A 21950-nucleotide genomic window follows, 5' to 3' on the forward strand; every position below is an offset into this window, starting at 1 on the left:
CCCAGATTCTTGAAACAGACCTTACTCAGTCTGAGCAATATGATATCTGATAATACCATAATAACAGGGGACTTTAACACTCCTCTTACAGAGCTGGACAGATCCTCTAAACAGAAATTAAACAAAGATATAAGAGATTTAAATGAGACCCTAGAATGATAGATGCACATAGAACACTCCATCCCAAAGATAAAGAATATACATTCTTCTCATCACCCCATGGAACATTCTTCAAAATTGATCATATCCTGGGACACAAAAGAAATCTCAACAGAATCAAAAGAATTGAAATTTTACCTTGTATCTTCTCAGACCATAAGGCACTAAAGGTGGAACTCAACTGTAACAAAAACGCTTGACTCCACCCAAACGCATGGAAATTAAACAATCTTCTGTTGAATAACAGATGGGTGCAGGAAGAAATAAAACAGGAAATCATTAACTTCCTTAGCATAACAACAATGAAGACACAAGCTACCAAAACCTGTAGGATACTGCAAAAGCAGTTTTGAGAGGAAAATTCATCGCTTTAGATGCCTACATTCGAAAAACAGAAAGAGAGCACATCAACAATCTCACAAGAGATCTTATGGAATTGGAAAAAGAAGAACAATATAAGCCTAAACTCAGTAGAAGAAAAGAAATATCCAAAATCAAATCAGAGATCAATAAAATTGAAAACAAAAGAATCATTCAGAAAATTAATGAAACAAGGAGTTGGTTTTTTGAAAAAATAAATAAAATAGATAAACCATTGGCCAGACTAACGAGGAATAGAAAAGTAAAATCTCTAGCAACCTCAATCAGAAATGATAAAGGGGAATTAACAACTGATCCCACAGAGATACAAGAGATCATCTCTGAATACTACCAGAAACTCTATGCCCAGAAATTTGACAATGTAAAGGAAATGGATAAATACTTGGAATCACACCCTCTCCCTAGACTCAACCAGGAAGAAATAGACCTCCTGAACAGAACAATTTCAAGCACTGAGATCAAAGAAACAATAAAAACTCTTCCAACCAAAAAATGCCCTGGTCCAGATGGCTTCACTCCAGAATTCTATCAAACCTTCAGGAAGAGTTTATTCCTGTACTGCAGAAATTATTACAAAAAATTGAGGAAGAAGGAATCTTCCCCAACAAATTCTATGAAGCAAACATCACCCTGATACCAAAACCAGAGGAGAATTTCAGACCAATCTCACTCATGAATATAGATGCAAAAATTCTCAACAAAATCCTAGCCAACAGATTACAGCTTATCATCAAAAAAGTCATTCATCATGATCAAGTAGGCTTCATCCCAGGGATGCAAGGCTGGTTTAACATACGCAAGTTCATAAACGTTATCCACCATATTAACAGAGGCAAAAATAAAGACCACATGATCCTCTCAATAGATGCAGAAAAAGCATTTGATAAAATGCAGCATCCTTTTCTAATTAGAACACTGAAGAGTATAGGCATAGGTGGCACATTTCTAAAAATGATCGAAGCTATCTATGACAAACCCACAGCCAATATTTTACTGAATGGAGTAAAACTGAAAGCTTTTCCTCTTAGAACTGGAACCAGAAAAGGTTGTCCTCTGTCACCCTTTACTATTCAACGTAGTGCTGGAAGTTCTAGCCAATACAATTAGGCAAGACAAGGAAATAAAGGGAATCCAAATGGGAGCAGAGGAGGTCAAACTCTCCCTCTTTGCTGACAACATGATCTTATACTTAGAGAACCCCAAAGACTCAACCACAAGAATCCTAGAAGTCATCAAAAAATACAGTAATGTTTCAGGATATAAAATCAATGTCCACAAGTCAGTAGCCTTTGTATACACCAATAACAGTCAAGATGAGAAGATAATTAAGGACACAACTCCCTTCACCATAGTTTCAAAGAAAATGAAATACCTAGGAATATACCTAACGAAGGAGGTGAAGGACCTCTATAAAGAAAACTATAAAATCCTCAGAAAGGAAATAGCAGAGGATATTAACAAATGGAAGAACATACCATGCTCATGGATGGGAAGAATCAACATTGTTAAAATGTCTACACTTCCCAAAGCAATCTACCTATTCAATGCCATTCCCATCAAAATACCAACATCGTACTTTCAAGATTTGGAAAAAATGATTCTGCGTTTTGTATGGAACCAGAAAAATCCCCGTATAGCTAAGGCAGTTCTTAGTAACAAAAATAAAGCTGGGGGCATCAGCATACCAGATTTTAGTCTGTACTACAAAGCCATAGTGCTCAAGATAGCATGGTACTGGCACAAAAACAGAGACATAGACACTTGGAATCGAATTGAAAACCAATAAATGAAACTCACATCTTACAACCACCTTATCTTCGATAAACCAAACAAGAACATACCTTGGGGGAAAGACTCCCTATTCAATAAATGGTGTTGGGAGAACTGGATGTCTACATGTAAAAGACTGAAACTGGACCCACACCTTTCCCCACTCACAAAAATTGATTCAAGATGGATAAAGGACTTAAATTTAAGGCATGAAACAATAAAAATCCTCCAAGAAAGCATAGGAAAAACACTGGAAGATATTGGCCTGGGGAAAGACTTCATGAAGAAGACTGCCATGGCAATTGCAACAACAACAAAAATAAACAAATGGGACTTCATTAAACTGAAAAGCTTCTGTACAGCTAAGGAGAAAATAACCAAAGCAAAGAGACAACCTACACAATGGGAAAGATATTTGCATATTTTCAATCAGACAAAAACTTGATAACTAGGATCTATAGAGAAGTCAAATTAATCAACATGAAAAAAGCTAACAATCCCATATATCAATGGGCAATAGACATGAATAGAACTTTCTCTAAAGATGACAGACGAATGGCTAACAAACACATGAAAAAATGTTCATCATCTCTATATATTAGAGAAATGCAAATCAAAACAACCCTGAAATATCATCTAACCCCAGTGAGAATGGCCCACATCACAAAATCTCAAAACTGCAGATGCTGGCGTGGATGTGGAGAGAAGGGAACACTTTTACACTGCTGGTGGGACTGCAAACTAGTACAACCTTTCTGGAAGGAAGTATGGAGAAATCTCAAAGCGCTCAAGCTAGACCTCCCATTTGATCCTGCAATCCCATTACTGGACATCTACCCAGAAGGAAAGAAGTCCTTTTATCATAAGGACACTTGTACTAGACTGTTTATTGCAGCTCAATTTACAATCGCCAAAATGTGGAAACAGCCTAAATGCCCACCAACCCAGGAATGGATTAACAAGCTGTGGAATATGTATACCATGTAATACTATTCAGCCATTAAAAGAAATTGAGACTTTACATCCTTTTTATTAACCTGGATGGACGTGGAAGACGTTATTCTTAGTAAAGCATCACAAGAATGGAGAAGCATGAATCCTATGTACTCAATTTCGATATGAGGACAATTAATGACAATTATGGTTATGGGGGGGAAACAGAAAGAGAGGGGGGTGGGGCCTTGTTGTGTGTCACACTTTATGGGGGCAAGACATGATTGCAAGAGGGACTTTACCTAACAATTGCAATCAGTGTAACCTGGCTTATTGTACCCTCAATGAATCCCCAACAATAAAAAAAAAAAGAAACTTACCAGGGAAAGCAGATGTGAACAGACAAATGATAGTATATGAACCCCCAGGAGAAATATAAGGAATTGTTATCACAATCAAAAAAAAAATATTGATGTTAAGAAGATCGGATTTGCAGTTGATGTGAAATTGATAGAAATTGGTAGAAGTGACTGAAATTTTAGAAAATATGTGCACCAAATGTGATGAGACAGAATTCAAGAGGTTTGTGCTTAACACTGATTGCAGGAGCGTGAGTAAAAGGAAACGAGTCACACAACAAAGTAGACATGGGTCCTCAGTGCTGACCTTGAGCCACGGGGTGCAATGCCCTTCGGAGTGACCTGTTTGAGCCCCTTGTGTTGCCCATACAAAAGGAAAGTGATGAGGGTCTGCTGTGTTCCAGCCCACTGATCTGCCCCGAGTCCTTTGCAGTAGGCATGATAGGACAGCCCTTCTCCCAGTCCATTCATGGCCAATGGGGGAGGCTTCCCCCTGCTCACAGACCCCAGCACTACTAGTCCCTGAGGTGCCCTGTCCACCACCCAGATGTCAGGCTTATCGTGACCAGCTCCAGGGGCACATGTGGTTCCTGGTCACTGGGACAAGGAAGAACTCACGATGTAGTTTATGAAACTGAATATTTTAGAAGTCTTGGGGAAACAGACTGCCAGTCTATGAGGAATGGCCTGATGGGCCTGTCTGGAATGATTTGCTGGCTACAGAGCTGTGATGAGGCACAGAGGCAGCATCAGGCTGGGTGGAGCTGAGAGCTGCCAGGAAACCACAGGTGGCCTTGGTCCATGTCTGTCTCTCTGGTGGGTCTGGGAGGAGTGGGAGGGTAGGTCCTGGGGCTGGGGCCTCCTGGAGGCAGGCTGAGCATGAGGCTGCGCCTCCTCTGGCCTGGTGTGGGGGAGTGTGCAGGTAAGTGTATGGCTGTGTTCAGGTGAGTGTGCAGGGGAATATGCAACTGAGTGCAGCTGAGTTTGCAGCCAAGTGTGCAGGTGAGTGTGTGGCCGAGTGTGCAGCTGGGTGTGTGGCTGAGTGGTCGAGTGTGCAGGTGAGTGTGTGAGTGAGTGTACAGCCAAGTATGCATCTGAGTGCTGAGTGAATGAGTGTACAAGTGAGTGGCCGAGTGTGTAGGTGAGTGTGGCTGAGTGTATAGCGAGTGTGCAGTTGAGTGTGCAAATGTGTGGTCAAGTGTACAGGTGAGTGTGCAGATGATTGTGTGGCTGAGTATAGCCAAATGTGTAGCTGAGTGTGCAGACAAGTGTGTGAATGTGCAGGTGAGTGTGTGGCCGAGTGTGTAGCTGAGTGTGTGAGTGAGCGTGCGAGTGAGTGTGCAGGCCCTGGAGGCCCTGAGGTGACCCCATGCTGTTGTAGGTGATTGTGGGCAGCATCTTCGAGGTGGTCTGGGCGGCCATCAAGCCAGGAGCCTCCTTCGGCATCAGTGTGCTGCGGGTGCTGCGCCTGCTGCAGATCTTCGAAGTCACCAAGTATGTCTGTGCTCCTGCCATGAGGCTGGCCCCCTGTGGTGTGTTTTTAGGGGTTCATGGTACCTAGAGCACTTTTGGGGGCTTCCACTGGTTTCCAGACAAAGGCTGGTTGTAGAGCAGTCCCCATTGGGCACCTTGCACCCTTGGGGCCTCCTGGATGGGTCTCTGTGCTACCTGCTCTTTTCTCAGCCCTTGTCAGCCTGCTTACCCCCGGCAGTCTGTATCCTGTGCCCTCCTGATGCAGCCAGACCCTTCCTCCCAGCCCTCAAAAGTGACTTTGCTTTGCAGTCAGTAGAGCCAGTGTCCTTGTCATTGTGCTTGTGTCCTTCCCTGCAGCCCACCCCTGGGGAGGGCAGGGAGTTTTCGCCATAACCTCTGACCCAACATGGTCTTTCCTGTTGAGCCAACCTGGCACACCCCAGCCCAGTGACGAGACAGTGACAAGACCATGTCTTCATTCGTATCCTGCTTCATCTGTTCTGCACCAACGCCCAGGTTCCAGCCTCTCACAGAGAACAGGCCCAGCCGCCTGGACCCAGCTTCTCTGGCAGCCTCAGCTCCTCCCCTCACAGCCTTTCTACCAGGACCCTCTCATCCAGGGCCACCAATGCTGCTGAGGGTCTGGATGCTGATAGCAGCTGAGGGACTGTGCTTGCCAGTGGCTGTGGCCAGTTTCTAGGTCTGTCCACAAGTTCTCACAGGGCATGGCTGCCCTCCAGGTGCCCAGGGTCACCCCTGCTCCCTAGGGAGACGCACCTCTGCATGTGCCCTCGAGTCTGTGGCCCAGGGCAGGATGTGATGCTGCCAGGGAGGGGCTGGGGCTTCCACAGCGCTGGTGGGAAGAGTCTCATCAGAAGCAAGGGCTGCTGTGGACTCAGCATTTTGGCCACAGCCAGATGCCACAGCAGGGCCCCATGCTGCTATGGGGTCACTACGCCCTGCATTTCTGGGGCCTGCACCCCACACAGCCAGACCACAGCAGAGTTCCAGCAGTTGGCACAGTTGTGTGGAGCCTGAGACAGTGGCCTCCTGGGCTAGACCAAAATCCTGGTGGTATTTTCCTGTCCATTAAAAACCCAAGCACAGGCCCATCTGAGGGTGTGAAGGTGTAACACAGAGACCCCATCTAGCTGTGTCTGCAGACTCCTACAGAGTCTTTTGGGCCATGTGTCCAGGCCTCCTTCCCTGCCATGTGCTGCTGATGGGACCTCCAGGGAGTGAACGTAGGCCTGCCTCCACCCAGCCTTGGGGCCTGGCATCTTGGGCTCTGTTTCTCACAGGAGGGGTGACTGACCCTTATCCTGGGGCAGGTAGGCCTAGACCCTTGCCAGTCCCAGACTTTTCCAGGCCATCTTCCCTTAACCCTCAGGTGCCTTCTAAGAGAATCCATAGGGGAGGGCTGGCTGTCTGGGGTGGGCCCAGTGGTGCTCAAAGACAGTGTGAGCACAGGGGGCAATGGTGTCTGTCCTGTAGGCTTTCCATTCCAGAGTGATTGGGTGGCACATGCAGAGGTGGGTCTCCCTGGGGAGCAGGGGCAACACAGGGCACCTGGAGGGCAGCCATGCCCCGTGAGCACGTGTGGGCAGTACTAGAGACTGACCACAGCCATTGACAGGCACAGTCCCTCAGCTGCTGTCAGCATCCAGACCCTCAGCAGCCTTGGTGGCGCTGGATGAGAGCAAGGATGTCAGGGAGGAGCTGAGGCTGTCAGAGAAGCTGGGTCCAGGCGGCCGGGCCTGTTCTCTGTGAGAGGCTGGAGGCTGGGCATTGATGCTGATCCCAGGGCTTGCAAAAGACTTCGCTGAGAGACCATGCCAACTCTCATCTTGTCCTACTGCGGTTCTCATGAGCTGGCCTGGGCACTTGGCAGCTGGCTGGTGTTGGCAGTGAGGAGAGGAGGGCAGGGTGGGTGTCTGGGACTGTACTTGGCCTTGGCCGCCTGATGAGTGGTGCGATCACCCTCTAAACTGCATGACAGTGGAGGGCATTGGGAGAATGAAGGTGAGTCCAGCACTGGACATGTTTACTCTGCCAGCCCTGGGGGCCCTAGCAGTGAAGTTGGAGTAGCGGGTCTGAGACCCCAGAGGGAGCCTTCACTGTCTATCTAGGTGTGGGGCCCTCAGGTTTGCAGTTTGCAGAAGCCATGGGTGTAATGCCAAAAGCCCAGCTATGTGTGGGCCAGGAGGCTGAGCTGGGCACAGCATAGGACTCAGACACAGCCTGTCGCAGGTACTGGAGATCGCTGTGCAACTTGGTGGTGTCCCTGCTCAACTCCATGAAGTCCATGGTCAGCCTCCTCTTCTTACTCTTCCTGTTCATCGTGGTCTTCGCTCTGCTGGGGATGCAGCTATTTGGGGGACAGTAAGTGGGTGCAGGAGGGGAGCAACACTCTTGGGGTCCCCCCGGGGAGGCAGTGCTCAGAGCAGACAGTGCTGCCCAGGCCTCTTCCACCTGCCTGCCTCTCCTGGAGAACAGCCCTGGTGCCTGGGATGAGCACGTCGCCACCACTGCTCCTAGCTCCTGATGGGCCGTGCTTCCTAACACTGTTTGTTTTTCTCAGGTTCAACTTTCAAGATGAGACTCCAACAACCAACATTGACACGTTCCCTGCAGCCATCCTCACTGTCTTCCAGGTATGGCCCCGTGCACTCCTACCATGCTCAGCCCTCACTCTGTAGTCTTCCTCTGCTCCCCATAATGCCCAGACAGAACCTTCCACAAGCAGAAGACGAGTGTGGGCAGGTCTCAGTGTGTGGGTCTCCAGTCCCCAAGACCTGGCCCTCATGGTGAGAGTGCCTGCACTGTGGTGTTGTCCTATGGGGCAAGTGTAATTCCCTGGGGACTCACCTGGGCTTTAAGAGACTAATTTTCCTCTTGACCCCTGTGAAACACTCCCAATGTCTCAGGCCCTAGGACATCCCCAGTTCTCTTTTGTGTCTGGAAACGTGCCCACCACAGCTCCTGGGGAAAAGGGCCAATTTCCTGTATGACTAAGCTTCGATGGTCCAAATAACCTCTGCTCTCTTGGAGGGTTCCCTTATGAGGACTTTCGGACTGTGGCCCCACAAATACTCCCAGTGTTGGCCTCACTGATAGGACTATTGCATGCCTTTCTGTTTCATGAAACCTACTTGACAAGGCAGGCTGTGCTCTTGTCCACAAATACTCCCAGCAGGCCTTGCATGCTCCAGGCTGGAGGCTTAGCTTGGTGCCCAGTCTCTGGGGCTGCTGGCCCCAATCCTGGCCAAAGCTGGTACCCATAACACGTATGAGAGAAGGGTGGGAGTCTTCCCAGAAAATGGTTCAGACTGAGCTGGGTGATTGGCTGCCAGAGCAGCTTTGGCCTAGGGATTTTCACCTGCAGTCCCTACCATGTGCCCTAGGGTTGGGCCCTGTGGCCTTAGCTCTGAGTCATGGTCCAGCAGACTTTTGTGTGACAGCCCTCTTAGCCCCTCATGTCCATCCTTCCTCGCTGCCCTTCCCCGTCCTCTGACCTTCTTCCCCAACTGAAGCATTGGAAGCCTGGACTTGCTCACAGGCCAGCAACTTCCGAAATTTGGTCTCCCAGATGTTTCTGAGCACTTAGTGCGTGACAGCATCTATGTTGGCCTCTGGGGACCGTGGTCTCCAAGCCAGAGCCTCCAGCGTGTATGGCCGTAGCCTTTCCTGAGAGCATGGTCTGCTCAGTGATGGGAAGGGCCCAGGCCAAGTGCCAGGCAGGAGAGATGGGAAAGTGCATGTCCAGACAAGGCAGCATGGTAGGAGTGAGTCTGGTACGGATGGGTGGGCGGGGCTCCAGGCTGGGGGCCAAGGTGTCCAACCCAGAGACTGTGCCTAGCAGGAGCTGCCACAGGTGTCCTAAGCAGGGAGGTAACAGGGTGGTGGTCAGAGCCCTACTTGTGTTTGCTGCAAGAAGGGACCTGAGCACGGTGAGGAGAGGCCAGTGGTAGGAGAAAGGAAGGTTCTTCTAATCAGACGATTCTTTGAAAACAGCAACAAGATAATAAATACGTAGAAAGTGAAAGGACCTAGCCAAGCAAAAAACAGTCTCTGTGGATTAGAAATGGAGCAGAAATGTACCACGGTGAGAGGTGGCAGAGACCCAGGCACTGGGATGCGTGTGGCATGGGAAGAGGCAGGTGGGCCGGTGTGTGCCCGGCCTGTGAGTGACTCAGCCTTCTTGAGCCCTGGGGAAGGTGCTCACCCTTGTAAGGAGGCTGAGGAGACAGGACGACTGTGGAGCAGGCAGGGTGGGCTGCTGGGATGCGCCCTGCTTCTGCTGGTTTGGAGTAGGGGTGAGGAGTGTGGGGAGGAGCAACTTAAACTCTGCAGCTGGGAACCTGCAGACAACAGCAGGGTAGGAACTGACACCACAGAGGGGACCAACAACATCCCCCATCAGAAGTTGAGACCATGCCCAGAGAGAAGGAAATAACAGCAAATATAGCTTTAAACTGAATATGCTTCAGATTCTCCAAGGGGTAAAAGGAGAACCCGTATAACATACACACTTGAGAAAAAAAGGCAGTTAAGAACACAGAATAGGTTAATTTAAAAAAGAACTAACTAGAGAACCTAGAAATGAAAAATAGAGCTATTTAAATTAAGAAACAAAAGGCGGAGTGGACACTGGATGTGATCTGAGTAGGGGAGTTAGAGCTAAGCCAGCTGCAGGCTGGGTGCTAGGAGAAAGCAGGAGACAGCCCAGGGCACAGGGCAGGGGTGGGCGCCTTTCAGGGCAAGCCCTGGTGTAATCTCTCAGAAGGTCATTTAAGGCAAACAGAATTAACTCTAGACCAGTGGTTCTTAACCTTCCTGATACCGCAATGTATTTTCATTGTTAAAAAGGGGTTGTGACCCACAGGTTGAGAACTGCTGTTCTAGACCCAGATACATTATGATAAACAGATGATCTTAAAAGCTACCTTCAACGAACAGATTACCTACAAAAAAATGACTTCTTGTGAGCAAGCAATGCCGGAGGTCATGAGAAATCACCTTGAAATGCCAGGTGTAGCCACTGTTAGCCTGGAACTCTGAACCCAGTAAGCCATCAATTGTGAAGCATGACCCCAGATCAGGGGTCCTCAAACTACGACCCGTGGGCCACATGTGGCAGTGTGATTGTATTTGTTTCCGTTTTGTTTTTTTACTTCAAAATAAGATATGTGCGGTGTGCATAGGAATTTGTTTGTAGTCTTTTTTTTAAAACTATAGTCCGGCACTCCAATGGTCTGAGGGACAGTGAACTGGCCCCCTGTTTAAAAAGTTTGAGGACCCCTGCTCCAGATTATTGCTGGAAACACTACAAATGTTCATATAATTGGTAAGGTAGATGACTTAGAAGAAAGAAATACGTTAAATTAACTAAAAAAGAAATAGGGAACCTGAACCATTTCAGAAATTGAATAATTTAAAAGTCTTCTACCTAAGCTACTAATTTCAGATTGTTTTATAGATGAATTCTATTAAATGTTTAAGAAGTTATTCCAATTTTATTTAAAGCACTCCAGAAAATATAAAAAGGAAGCACCCCATTTAATTTTTTTAGAGTCCCACTTATTTTATGAGGCTAGAATATCATTGATATGTTAAAAACAAGTAAGGATAATACCAGAAAAGAAGAATATAGATCCCTGTCACAAATATAGAGGCAAAAACATCCAGAGGAAATCATCCCTGCTCAAGTTAACTTAGGTAACTTAATTATCCACTAATTTAATTTATCATATTCACAGATTAAGGTAGAAAACACTCTGGATGACAGAAAAAGCAAAAGGTCAGTGAACAACGTTACTGAGTTGAGGGATGAAGCAAGAGTGACAGTTTGTTAACTGCTGAAACTGGGTGATGGACATGTAGGGTTCCCTGTACGCTGGACTTTGTGTGTGTCTTAAATGTCCACAATAACTTTTTTCTAAAAAAAAAAAAATTATATGATAAAAAATAACACTTCTTCCAAATAAAAACTCTTAGCAGATTATGCTAGTATCAATGGTCTTTTGTGCAGTAGAATAAGAAAAAATAAAATAAAAATTCTCAAAATTAGCAAAGAGGAAAGAATGTCATTATTTACAGATGAAATCTTTATATATGCTGAAAACCCAAAGTGCTATCCTTGCAGATGGTGTGGGACAGTGTGTTTATCCGTATAGAAACGCATGAAGTTGGCTTCTTACCTTGTGCCAGATACGACAATCAATTCTAGCTGGATTAAGACTGAGCATGAAGAGAAACGTAAATTTTTAGAAGTACTCTGTTACTAATTCAGAGCAGAAAAGCTCTTTTTAAAGAAAACAAAAACACAGGTCATAAAGGAAATAATGATTATAATAATAATTTAGTAACAAATATGATACTAAAATAATTTCTGTCCATCAAAAGACACCATAAAAAGGTTTAAAAAAATAGAGAAGACATTTCCAGTGTTAGTGAATTAGCAACACATGGTCAATTTCCAGAATGTATCAAAAAAATTCACAAATTAAGACAAAAAGACAATGTAGTAGGAAAAGGCAAAGGGTGCAAACCAGCAACTCCAGGGAGAGGAGGTGGAGTGGAAACCCACAGAACTGTGCTCGCCTTTCTTGTAGTCAAGAAAGCGCAAATTAACCCACAATGAGATAGCCTTTCCACTGGTCAGCTTAGCCACATTTAAGGGTTTAAAAATGTCAAATTTTACAGAAGATGTGGAGAAATGACGATTCTGTTATGCTGTTGGTGGGTTCGTACAAACAGTCTGGAAAGTAATTTCATAATATCCAATCCACTGGAATCTGTACATAGGCAGTTCCTGTTCTATGCTCTAGATACAGGGGTCCTCAAACTTTTTAAACAGGGGGCCAATTCACTGTCCCTCAGACTGTTGGAGGGCTGGACTACATAAAAAAAAACAAAACTGGGCGGCGCCTGTGGCTCGGTGAGTAGGGCACCGGCCCCATATACGGAGGGTGGAGGGTTCGAACCCAGCCCCGGCCAAACTGCAACAGCCGGGCGTTGTGGTGGGCGCCTGTAGTCCCAGCTGCTCGGGAGGCTGAGACAAGAGAATCACGTAAGCCCAAAAGCTGGAGGTTACTGTGAGCCATGTGATGCCACAGCACTCTACTGAGGGCAGTAAAGTGAGACTCTGTCTCTACAAAAAAAAAAAAAAAAAAAAAACTATGAAGAAATTCCTATGCACACTGCACATATCTTATTTTGAAGTAAAAAAACGAAACAGGAACAAATACAATCACACTGCCTCATGTGGCCCATGGGCCGCAGTTTGAGGACCCCTGCCAAAGTTTCTTGCCCAGGTGCACAAAGAAACTTGTGAAGGCCATAGCAGCAGCATTATCTGTAGTAACAAAGGTCTGGAAAGCATCTGACTGTTCGTCATTGGGGATGGATGAGAGGCATGTCATCTTTGGGCAGCACAGAGTTATAACTAGCTCAGAGCTGTGTGGACTAGTGTGGACACATCTTACAAGGGCCATGACTGGCACAGAGTTGCGTGGAAAAGCATGGATGCATCTCACAAGGGCGATGTCTGGCCCAGAGCTGTGTGGAAAAGCATGGATGCATCTCACAAGGGCAATGACTGGCCCAGAGCTGTGTGGAAAAGCGTGGATGCAACTCACATGGGGAATGACTTGGCCAAGAGCTTTGTGGAAAAGCATGGATGCATCTCACAAGGGCAACGACTGGCCCAGAGCTGTGTGGAAAAGCGTGGACACATCTCACAAGAGTAATGACCAGCCCAGAGCTGCGTGGACCAGCATGGATGCATCTCACAAGGGGCAATGACTGGCCCATAGCTGCGTGGACCAGCATGGACACATCTTACAAGGACAATAACCAGCCCAGAGCTGCATGGACCAGGGTGGATGCATCGCACAAGGCTGATGCCTGGCCCAGAGCTGTGTGGACCAGTGTGGATGCATTTCACAAGAGTAATGACCCGCCTAGAGCTGCATGGACCGGCGTGGACACATGTCCCAAGGGCAATGACTGCCCCAGAGCTATGTAGACCAGCATGGTTGCATCTCACAAGAGTAATGACCAGCCCAGAGCTTCATGGACCAGCATGGACACATCTCACAAGGGCAATGACCAGCCTAGAGCTGTGTGGACTAGGGTGGATGCATCGCACAAGGCTAATGACTGGCCCAGAGCTGTGTGTACCAGCGTGGACGCATCTCACAGGAGTAATGACCTGCCTAGAGCTGCGTGGACCAGTGTGGACAGGTCTCACAAGGGCAATGACTGGCCCAGAGCTGCGTGGAAAAGCGTGGATGCATCTCACAAGGGCAATGACTGGCCGAGAGCTGCATGGACACATCTCACAAGGGCAATGACCAGCCCAGAGCTGTGTGGACCAAGGTGGATGCATCGCACAAGGCTAATGACTGGCCGAGAGCTGCATGGACCAGTGTGGATGCATCTCACAAGGCTAGTGACAGGCCCAGAGCTGTGTGGACCAGCATGGACACATTTCATAAATAATGTTGGACAAAACAATGCAAGTTTCAGAATAATGCATAGCATATGTTACTGTTAAAATAAGGATGAGAACCATGCAAAACAATATTATGTGTTTATGGTGTATATGCAGTAATAGTCTAAAAACTTGCCTGGGAGTGATAAACATGAAATTCAGGACACTGTTTACACAGGGCAGGTGTTGGGAGATGGGGAGAATGAGAGGAATGGGATTGGGAAGTTTTAAGTAAGGAAATTCAGCAATATTTTGATGTTTTATTTTTTAAGCTGGATAGTGAGTATACAAATGTTTCTTAAATTATTCATTGTACTTTTCTAAGTGTTTAAAATATTACACAATTAAAAATAGAGGGTGTCATGGCTTGGCACTTGTAGCTGCTCCAGGTGTCTGGAGCATAAACCAGAGCTGGTGGGTTCTAATCCAGCATGGGCCTGCTAAACAACAATGACAACTACAACCAAAAAATAGCTGGGCATTGTGATGGGCGCCTATAGTCCCAGCTCTGGGTAGGCTGAGGCAGGAGAATTGCTTGAGCCCAGGAGTTGGAAGTTACTGTGAGCTATGATACCACTACACTTTACCCAGGGCAACAGCTTGAGGCTCTGTCTCAAAAAAAAAAAAATGGTGGGGTGGGGGCAGGTGTTGTGGCTCATTCTTGTAATCCTAGTACTTTGGGAGGCTTAGGTGAAGGATTACTTGAGGCCAGGAGTTTGAGGTTGCAGTGAGCTGCGATGATTCCACTGCACTATAGCCAGGGTAACAGGTTGAGACCTTGTCTCAAAAAAATAAATAAGGAGCCAGGCGTTGTGGTGGGCGCCTGTAGTTCCAGCTACTCGGGAGGCTGAGGCAGGAGAATTGCCTAAGCCCAGGAGTTGGAGGTTGCTGTGAGCTGTGTGACGCCACGGCACTCTACCGAGGGCAATAAAGTGAAACTCTGTCTCTACAAAAAATAAATAAATAAATAAATAAATAAATAAATAAATAAGGAATACAAGAAAATAAACTAAGTAAACATTAACCAAAAGAAAGCTTGTGTATTAATATCATCCAAAATAGGAGTTAAGGTTAAAAAAAGATTAGGAAGAATAAAGAGGCTTATTATGTAATGGTAAAAGGAAGATTCTATCAAGAATGTAGTGCAGGCATGAATTTGCATGACTGAACAACATAGTCTTAAAATATATTGAATAAAATCTGACAGACTTAAAAGGAGAAAGAAGCACTTTACCATTTGTAAGAAATTTATAACATATCTATAGAACTGGAGGATAAACTGAGAGGGTGTAAATGCAGCAACACAGTGAGTGTGAGCCTGCTGGTACTTATCAACCTGAAACCAATAGCAAGCAGAGGAGTCGTTATTAAGGACACCTGGAGCAGTCACAGAACTTGACCATTTGTTAGTTCATCCAGGAAATTTCTACAAATATTAAATAATTGCTATCCTGCACAGTGTATCCATGGTATAATTTAAATAGACACAGTCAGTGAAGTCATTTAAAATCTTCGATATTTATGGGAATATTGGGTAGGTCAGTGGGGTAATTGTAATGGCCAATACAAAATATTTAGAACTAAATAATATTGAAACAACAGGATGGGCCGGGCACGGTGGCTTACACCTGTAATCCCACCTCTCTGGGAGGCCGAGGCCAGCAGATCGCTTGAGCTAGAAGTTTGAGACCAGCTTGAGAAAGAGTGAGACCCTGTCTCTACTAAAAATAGAAAAACCGGGCTTGGCGCTCGTAGTATAGTGGTTACGGAGCTGGCCACATGCACCGAGGCTGGTGAGTTCGAACCTGACCTGGTGCTGCTAAAGAATAATGACAACTGCAACAACAACAACAACAAAAAAATAGCCGGGTGTCATGGCAGGTGTCTGTAGTCCCAGCTACTTGGGAGGCTGAGGCAGAAGGATTGCTTGAGCCAGAGTCTGCGGTTGTTGTGATCTACGATGATGCCACTCTACCGAGGATGATAAAGTGAGACTCTGTCTCAAACCAAAAAGTATAGGATGAACCTGAAACAGTATTTAGAAGAAAATTTATAATCTTAAATGTAATTATCAAAAATAGAAGAAAAAACAAAACAAGTACTCATTTAAAGAAACTAGAAAAAAGGATAACGAACCAAAGAAACATTGAAATTAGAAAATAATGAAGGTAAAGCAGACATTTATGACACAGATAACTAAAACACCAAGATAACAAAACCATAAAAATCATATTCTTACGAAGACGAATGAAGTAGATAATTTTATAGCAAGGGTGACCAAGAAAAAAAATACATAAAAATAATCCCAAAGAAAGTCATAACTATAGAAAAAGAAGATATTGTTCAAAATTCCATTGTCAGAATACTTTGTCAACTTTCTGCCAATGCATTTGCGAACTTTGTTAAAAAATACATTTTATAGCTCAGTGAGGCGCTCCTCCAGCAGGCAGGCAGCATGGCGGCTATGGAGATGCGGATGTGCGAAACAGACAGCTGCAGCAGTGAGGCCAAGCTCCAGTGTCCCACCTGCATCAAGCTGGGCATCTAGGGCTCGTACTTCTTCTCGCAGGAATGTTTTAAAGGAAGTTGGGCTACTCACAAGATACTACATAAGAAAGCAAAAGATGAAAAGGCAAAGCGAGAAGTATCTTCCTGGACTGTAGAAGGTGATATTAACACTGACCCATGGGCAGGTTATCGGTATATTGGTAAACTCAGACCACATTATCCACTGATGCCAACAAGGCCAGTGCCAAGTTATATACAAAGACCAGATTATGCTGATCATCCCTTAGGAATGTCTGAATCTGAACAGGCTCATAAAGGTACTTCACAAATTAAATTACTCTCATCTGAAGATATAGAAGGGATGAGACTTGTATGTAAGCTCACTAGAGAAGTTTTGGATATTGCTGCTGGGATGATTAAACCAGGTGTAACTACTGAAGAAATAGATCATGCTGTACATTTAGCATGCATTGCAAGAAATTGCAATCCTTCTCCCCTGAATTATTATGATTTCCCAAAATCTTGTTGTACCTCAGTAAATGAAGTCATCTGCCATGGAATTCCAGACAGACGGCCCTTGCAAGAAGGTGATATTGTTAATGTGGACATTACTCTTTATCGCAATGGTTATCATGGAGACCTGAATGAGACATTTTTTGTTGGAGACGTGGTTGAGCATGGAAACTCGTTCAGACTACGTATGAGTGCCTGATGTAAGCAAGCCATTGATGCAGTCAAACCTGGTGTTTGATACAGAGAATTGGGAAACATTATTCAGAAGTATGCCCAAGCAAATGGGTTATCAGTTGTTCAAAGCTATTGTGGGCATGGAATCCACAAACTTTTTCATACAGCCCCCAATGTACCCCACTATGCCAAAAACAAAGCAGTTGGAGTGATGAAGTCAGGCCATGTGTTTACAATTGAGCCAATGATTTGTGAAGGTGGATGGCAGGGTGAAACCTGGCCAGATGGTTGGACTGCAGTGACAAGGGATGGAAAGCGGTCTGCTCAGTTTGAGCACACCCTGTTGGTCATGGACACTGGCTGTGAAATCCTAACCCAGCGACTTAATAACGTGCGGCTTCACTTCATGTCCCAATTTTAATTTCTCACAAGATGGCACATCTCAATGATATCTTCTTCCTGTACTATGCATTTTGTTGAGAGTGCAGAGAAGTGGAATCTTTTTTATCACTTGTTTTGTTTTGACTATAGATAAGAAAGGACTACAGCATTTGATGTGTGTCCTCAAGAACTTGTCTTGGGTCTGAAAAAGCTGAGAAGAATAAAGGACACATTGCTCAACTCTTCAATGCCTACCCTCCTCCCCACCTCCCCATCTCTTTCTGTGCACCGCTTTTCTCATTGGCCCTTTGAGCACTTTTACTTAAATCTGCTTCTAGTTGCTTTTATCACTGCCTATGAACTGGCTGTCAAGAGCCAGCTGCTTTTCAGGTGATTGATGGAGATGAGAATCCTTGAACCTTTAGCAATATGTGTTGCACCAGATTTTTAAAATTATCTGTATGGAAATATATATGTTTATGTTTTAAATTTCATGTACATAATCAACCAAACATGATGTGACCTGGGGTTTGTGTTTGGTTCTGCTCTGACAGGGTTATGTGCTGTCATACATGGACCCCTAGTTTGTAGTGATTTAATTCCTGGTTGGGAATTGGCTTCTCCCCTACCCCAAGCTGATTATTTACACTTGTTAATTGTGAGTAGGTAAGACTCACTCAATGAGACTTTCTCCAGTGTGCGTTCGTGTGTGTCAGTGAATGAATGTGATAAAATTCACTTTGGAAAAGGTTATTAGGCTTTTTAAAGTCTAGTTTTTGGCAAAAGCATAAAAAAAGAAAAAAACACAGCTATGCTCCATGTGGTGGCTGGCTGTTGTAGGACATGAGAATTTTGTAATGCATTGCTATTTCAGACCTCTGCTTGGTCAGAAATGGGAGGGGGAAAGACCCTCTTTCCTTCTCTATCTTATTTCAAGGACATACCTTGGAGGTACTCAGAGAAGGGTGAGGTCACTCTGTGGAGGATGCTAGGGAGCAAGTTCTACAGGGTCTCCAGCTTTGAGCACAGTGTGTCAAGTGGGCTGTCAGATTCTAACCTGTAGTAGACCTGACAGTGATGAGAAAGGAACTTCTTTGTACTGTAACTTTGCAGCAGAGATGCAGCTGTCCCTTGGTGTGCTGAAAACACACCTCATCTTTATGCAGTTGGGAGCCTCATTACATGTAGAAATGACTTCAGCTGCCCAATATCTGTGTTCCTTTCAACCATTGTCCAAATAGGAGTGTATCCTATGAAAACATATCAGATCATAAAGTCATTGTTATTAGAGTGTACTTGATTACTTAAATCTGATGACTTTCTTGTAATATAATTTGATACCACTGACATTAAACTTATAAGAGACCATCTTTCCCAGAGTGCCTCAGACCATATTGCTTTAAAGTAATTATAATAATGTTTTCATTACTTTTATTATTTTCATGATTTAGTAAAGTTACTGAATCTGGTATAGACTTTTGGGAGTATGTGTGTGAAGTTTTTATCAAACTGTAATATTTGTGAATGGAATGCCTTGCAATATGAATGTTAATATAATGTGTAAAGGGAGATTAAAAAGTTTGAATGATTATCCTAAAAAAATACATTTTATAGGAAAATATATTAAATTAGCTCAAGAAGAATAAAAACCCTAGACATCTCATAGCCTTTAAAGCAGTGGCTCTCAACCCGTGGGTCACGACCCCTTTGGGGGTCGAACAACCCTTTCACAGGGTTCGCCTAAGACCATCCTGCATATCAGATATTTACATTACAATTCATAACAGTAGCAAAATTACAGTTATGAAGTAGCAATGAAAATAATTTTATGGTTGGGGATCACAATGACATGAAGAACTGTATTAAAAGGTCGCAGCATTAGGAAGGTTGAGAACCACTGCTTTGAAGAAACTGAATCAATAGTCCACACTGTCTTTCTGGCTGTCTTTTTGCCTCCTGCCCTGAGCGTAGTCAGTTGTAAAGTAACTGTTACCAAACCTTTAATGAACAGATTACTATTTTACTCAAACAATTTTAGGGAATGGAAGAAATTATTTCATGATTCTAGTAGAACCTTGACACCAAAGCCATGCAAGGGCAACATAAAGCAAGTCAAACGCAGACCAGAACATGAGCTCTGTGAGGCAGAGTCTTTGTCTGTTTTGTCCACTGACCATCTTAAGCACCTGAATGCTGGCTGACACAGCAGGTATTTTAAATATCAGCTTAATGAAAAAATAGGTAATACAAAATAAATACAAATAATCCAAAATAAAATATTTAAAAATCAAATCCAACTGTATGTAGTATGTATGTATGGGTATGAGTATAAAGAAGGTACCAAAAAATGGATGCACATTCTAAGAAAGGAAAAAACTATTAAAATAATAATATATGTGAATAACAAAAGATGAATACAATTCACATTTGAGTACCGCTCAAAATTGCAGAAGTCAAACGTGACTTGAGTATTACAATTTTAATACAGTATTTTTCTTAAAATATGTGTACACATTGTTGGTACTATCTGTATACATACATACAGAACTACATACCTAAACTGTGTTCATCCCAGTAATATAAGAATTGTTGAAGTAATTCCTTATTTCTAAGGAATTCCTTATTTCTACAGGTTAAAGGAGAAAAATAATCATGTCATTAGATGTAGTAAGGTGACAAATTGGTAAAAGTCAACTTTTATTTATGGTAAAAATAGCATATTAAAAATTAATAGAACTGTTCTTTAATTTGATGAAGAGTATCTACAAAAACCCAGAGCTAGGGTGGATGAGAGCCGGTGGGAATGGGTTTCTTTTTTGAGGGGGTGAAAATGTTCTGAGATTGAGTGTGATAATGGTGGCACATATTTGAGGATTTACTAAGAAACCATTAAGGGGCGGTGCCTGTGGCTCAAGAGGTAGGGCGCCGGCCCAATATACCACCAGTGGTGGGTTCAAACCTGGCCTGACCAGAAAAAAAAACAACAACATTAAGTTATACACTTTAAATGGGTGATTTATATTTCAATAAAGCTATTATTTAAAACAGACTATCACAAGCATAATAGATAGTAGTAAAATACTAGAAGTATTATTGAAAGGAAAACAAGGATGTTCAGTCCTCAGACAATTGAAACAATCAATGTAGGTAAGAAAAAGAAAGAGGTAGAAAGCCGGGAAAGGAATAGAAAAAATTGTCGTTATTTGCAAATGATGTGTTTATTTACATAGAAAATCCAAGAAAACGTATTAGAATTAATAGAATTCAGCAGTGTGGCTGGACACATGATCACTGTATAAAAATTCCATTTTTAAACTTGGAAACCACTAAAAGTGCCTATCAGAAGGAAAATGGATAAGTGTGGCTGGGCCTGGTGGCTCACACCTGTAACCCTAGCACTCTGGAAGGCTGAGGTGAGTGGATTGCTTGGGCTCAGGAGTTTGAGACCAGCCTGAGCACAAAAAGTGAGACCCCATCTCTAAAAATATCCAGGCATTATGGGGGGAAATGGTAGTTCCAGCTACTAGAGAGGCTCAGGCAAGAGAATTACTTGACCCTGAGAGTTTGAGATTGCTGTGAGCTATGATGCCATGACATTCTACCCAGGGTGTTAAAGTAGGAGTCTGTCTCAAAAAAAAAAAAAAAAGAGAGATGAGTGAATTTGCAGTGGTTTACACAAATAAGTAGATTTAATGCATGTTGACACGGATACACTTTAAAGAAATAATATTGAATAGAAATAGCAAGATGAGGAATAACGTATACTTGTGTCCTTGCAGTGTGTGCCTGCCACACACTGTACTCTGTCTGTTAGATGTGTGTGTATGTGCGTGTGTGGTGTATTATGGAGCTATGAAGACTTGGGCCCATTCATCCAACAAAGGACTTATATCCAGAATATACAAGGAACTCAAACAACTCAACAGCAAAACCCCAAATAATACCAGTAAAAAGTGGGCAAAGGTCCTAAACAGACATTTCCCAGAAGATGACGTACAAATGGCCACCAAGTACATAAAAAAACCTTTCAGCATCACTAATCATCAGGAAAATGGAAATCAAAACCACATGTTACTGGGAATGTAAAGAAGTGATAATGTTCCAGGTAATGGGTACCCTAAGTGCCCTGATTTGATCATTACACATACATGCACCAAAATGTCACATGTGCCCCATGAATATGCACAAATATTACATAACCATGGAAACAAAACCAAGTTGAAAGTGGGGAGGGGGAGAAGTGTCTGACTCGATGTATGACTGAAGTCACCTGTAGGGCCATAGGAATGCAGCAGAATGTTAAGTTTCATTTGTGATTTTATTCTCTTGTACGTCTCCGAAAACAAAAGAGACATGGGTTTGCGGATGAGGCAAGGATGGCATTTAGTCAGGCTGTGAAGGCGGGGCTGCTAGGCGCAGGTGGCCCGAGCTGGAGGGTCACAGGCCCTGCTTCTGTCATGGGGCTTTGAGGAGGCCACTCCCCATGCTGAACCTTAGACTCAGCTATGGGCAGTGACCAGGGCAGCTCTGCTTCCTCCCTTTGCTGTCCTCCTTGCTTTTGCCCTTTCCATTTCTGGCAGAAAACCTAGTGTGTTTTCATCTTTTACAACCCAGCTCAGCAACAAGGCTCCTCTGGAAGTTTTTCTGGAGGACACTGGGATGCCCAGACCTTTGGCAGCACCATCTTGTAGAGGCCTGTGGGTGTGTGGGGAGGCCACAGGTGCAGGGGTGCATGCGGGGGGTGCGTGAGGGGTGCAGTACATGGGGCATGTGGCTGCATGGAGCCGAGCTGCTCTCTGCCC

The 21950-nt window shown here is 44.3% G+C and overlaps 1 pseudogene; it reads left to right on the forward strand.

Annotated features, from left to right (window-relative positions):
* The first annotated feature begins 16027 nt into the window (after positions 1-16027).
* LOC128579369 (methionine aminopeptidase 1-like) lies at positions 16028-17188 on the forward strand (annotated as a pseudogene).
* Positions 17189-21950: the final 4762 nt, after the last annotated feature.

The sequence above is a fragment of the Nycticebus coucang genome, unplaced genomic scaffold (assembly GCF_027406575.1).
Source record: "Nycticebus coucang isolate mNycCou1 unplaced genomic scaffold, mNycCou1.pri scaffold_49, whole genome shotgun sequence".
In the NCBI taxonomy this organism is placed as follows: Eukaryota; Metazoa; Chordata; class Mammalia; order Primates; family Lorisidae; genus Nycticebus; species Nycticebus coucang.